The sequence below is a fragment of the Sapajus apella genome, unplaced genomic scaffold, assembly GCF_009761245.1.
Source record: "Sapajus apella isolate SASKATOON/1434 unplaced genomic scaffold, GSC_monkey_1.0 scaffold118, whole genome shotgun sequence".
In the NCBI taxonomy this organism is placed as follows: Eukaryota; Metazoa; Chordata; class Mammalia; order Primates; family Cebidae; genus Sapajus; species Sapajus apella.
Window position 1 is genome coordinate 2,637,065 of NW_022437058.1, and position 3,790 is coordinate 2,640,854.

The following is a 3,790-nucleotide window of genomic DNA, read 5'->3' on the forward strand; positions in this document are numbered from 1 at the left end:
CTCTCTCTCTCTCTCTCTCTCTCTCTCTCTCTCTCTCTCTTCAGGACACATAGAATCAATCTTTCCTCTAAAGAAAAACAAGAAATAATGGCATTTTTGTATAGAAGTGCACGTAATTTCATGTTTCATTAGAGAGTGTTTTTTAAGGCCACTTGTGATTTTGGTAGCTTTGCAAAATTAAGCTGGAGAAAGGACAAACGTTTTCTCAGGGCCTCTCCCACCAAACCCAGCAAGCCTGCACTGCGGTGCCCATCACATCCCGACGGATGCCTGCATACGCCGGCATTTGCCTGAACCCCCACCTCACAGCCTGTTGCTGCCACCGCCCCTCATGGGGCATTAGACAGCTAAGTGATGCTCACAGCCCACACACCGCTCAGCTGGGGATGTTTCCAGGAGCTATTTTTCCTTATTAAGCATTATTTTACCAAAGCCATGAGTTATAAGACTTTAAACTTCAGCAAATCTTTCAGGTCTTTTAATAACTCAGTTTTCCACGACTATCATCAAACTGTGGCACAATGAGTGAAAAACATATTTTGTTCATAAACAGCTCTTCCTCATTCATAAAATAAAGAGCCAATGTCTCATACTGTTTGTTCTCCGCAGCTCACATCGAATGACATCATAAATTTCTGTCAACCAAGCTCGCTGGAACACAGTGAGGTGAATACCTCCCTGCTTGTAAACAGCCGCCTTAATTCTTTCCTTCCCTGAAACAGGAGTAAAGGAAAGACCTCAGCCTCCACCGGTAGTGAACAGGTTAGGAAATGGAGGGCCCATCCCTATCAGGAAAATGGTTTTGCCAGAGTCCTTATCAAGTGGATTATGCCAGAAAGAAAGTGATCATCATGGGAGTAGGCAAGTCAGCCTTACCAACTGCACAGGACATGATTTTTCCATTTCCTGATGAACCCAGAGGTTGTAGGGTGACACCCGTAGCAACAGTTCCTCTCATACCAAAAGCGCCTGGTAAAGCACACTTTCTAGACACCGGATGTGTTCCTGGGGATGCCAGAGAGCTCCCTGCAGCTGGCAACCTGCAGGTGCGTGGACTTACACAGTAAGATGCTGTCCCTCGGGCCATCGGTCAGAATTTAGGGACACAAGCTGCCCAGTGCGACTCCATCCATCACCTCTCTTCCCCCTTTTCTTGCTTTCTTCATTATCCAACCTCAAAATAAAAAAGAAAACAAGCCCAGGCGCGGTGGCTCACGCCTGTAATCCCAGAGTTTGGGAGGCCGAGGTGGGAGGTTCACAAGGTCAGGAGTTCAACACCAGCCTGACCAACAGGGTGAAACCCCATTTCTACTAAAAATACAAAAAATTAGCTGGGCATAGTGGCACGTGCCTGTAATCCCAGCTACTCAGGAAGCTGAGAGAGGAGAATTGCTTGAACCCGGGAGGGAGAGGCTGCAGTGAGCTGAGATCACACCACTGCACTCCAGCCTGGGCGACAGAGCGAGACTGTCTCAAAAACACACACAAACACACATACACATACACACACACACACACATACGAAAACAAGATGCTTGGTCAAGCCAATCCCAACTACTGAGACTTTATGCCTCATGCTTCTGTGTACATGGCAGGAATCTCAACAGAAAGGAGGTGAAGAAGCGCTCCGTGGACAGACACCAGCAGACCAGGCTCTGAGCATGATTTGCTTGCTTCGGAAACAAGGTAGCCCTCCCAAGACAGAGAGAATTTAAGTAGAGGAGATTCATGAAAAGAAAAACATTGCCCAGTTAAAGCATGGCAGTGAATAAACAGCAATTTTAATTGGCTTATTTTTCTGCATTCAAAACATTAGACACTTATTCATTCAATCTTCTCTTAAAATTAATAAGATATTCATTCCTTAATGTTGTGCTATGAATGTTTTTCTCAGCACCACCCTAGTTCTTTACTATTGAGGGCTAAATAGTAATCTTCTACAGCATGCTTTTTTTCACTTGCTGCCAAGGCTTCCCCTCATGGGCCGGTGGGTTCGTTCTGTTCAGAGTTGGTACTTCCATGTGTCAGGATTTTAAAATGCATTGTCTGAAGTTGGCTGGTGGGGCCTGTATGTTTTTGTAATGTCCCCCCAGGAGTCTGTGTGTGTGTCTGTGTGTGGTATGTGTGCATTTGTTCGCGGTGTGTGGGCATGTGATTTGGGGAGTGTCTGTATGTGTGCCCATGTTTGCATGCCTACGTGGTATGTGTTTATGTGTGTATCTGTGTGTGGTGTATCTGTGTTTGTATATGTGTGGCATGTGTGTGTCTGTGTGTAGTGTGTGCATGTGGCATGTGGGGATGCTACTATATACGTACGTATGCATGTTTATGTGTGTGTGTGGTGTGTGTGTATTTGTGTGTGTGGTGTATTTGTGTGGCATATGTCTATGTGTGTGCATCTGTGTGTGGGGTATATATGTGTACTTGTGGGTATGCATATCTGTGTGTGTATACCTGTGTATATTTGCATGTATGTGTGTATGTGTCCTGTGTGTGGTGTGTGTGTGTGTACCTGTGTGTGGTACGTGTGTGTCTGTTAAGCAGGTGTCTTTGTCCTTTTATTTTTCAGACCTTCTTATGCGGTCAATATTCCTCTCAACATGAAAATGACCTTTTATTATTAACAAGCTTGGTCGTTTACCCCTTTGGGATCATGGTGTGCAGAACCAGGTTTCCATCTCGCTGGCATCCACAGCGATTAGCCCTTCCCTGGTCAATCTGGACATGATGCCCCTACTCCCATCTCAGACCACCTGCGATTCACTCTATGATAGATGCCACCATTACCACAGTAAAAATGAAAGAATGGAGAGGCCATGACTTAGGTCCCTGAAGCCCAAACAGGCCAGTACACTTTTACCTAAAACTTCGTGAGAGCCAAACGCCTCCATCACCGGGAAATGTCTGTGTCTCCTGCGCTGCCCAAAGAAGGACCCCTGCCCCTGCCCCTCTGGGGCGTGCAGAGGGTGGGAGGATGCTGAGCAACACCGTCTTCACACCTGCGTGTGCTTTCTCATGGAACCTGGACCTGCCAGGACTGCCTGTCCTCCTTCAGACGGCGTCTGCCCTGCCCGCAGCCCGGAGTGAGAAGCAGCCATGTGGAAAGCGGGTGTTGAGCCTCGATACACGCTCCATCCCTCTTGCTTCTCATGCGATCTCTTGCTGCGTGGCGTGAAGGAGGGGCACCAGCCCAATGGCTCCCAGCACTCAGCAGTGTCAGCAGCTACCAAGGCCCAGTGGGGCTCAAAACCATGCCCTGCCAGGCTCCTGGTAAGGCTAGTGGGGCAGGGACCCTTCCCAGGTTTTGGCTGATGCTTCAGGCCACTGGCAGTTCTTGGAGATGCCGTCTCAAAGCCAGAACAGACTTCTGTAGGAGAAAAACCAGTTCGACTGTTCATCCACGTCACTTGACAGTGACATTGGAGTCTGGCTGTCACTGTCTCCCTCTCTCCCCATTCTCAGCCTTTGGAAAGCACCCAGGTGAGAACCCAAGGATCAAAGTTCGCTCAGTAATGCCCTCCAGCAGCTCATCGCTAACATGCAAATGACTTTACAATCAAAACATCAAAACCTGTGAATGCCCAGAGCATTGCTCACATATGCAAATGCCTTAGCTTGCTGTGATAGAATCCATGCATGCTATGTTATTTTTGAACACTGTAATAGAACTTGCATTTGCATAATATTTTGCAGCTCACAAAGCCCTTTCAGGTAAACTTTCTATTTTAAGTCTAAAAACAACCAGCTTTAGAAATAGCTGCTATTATTAACTCCTCATTTTACAAATGAA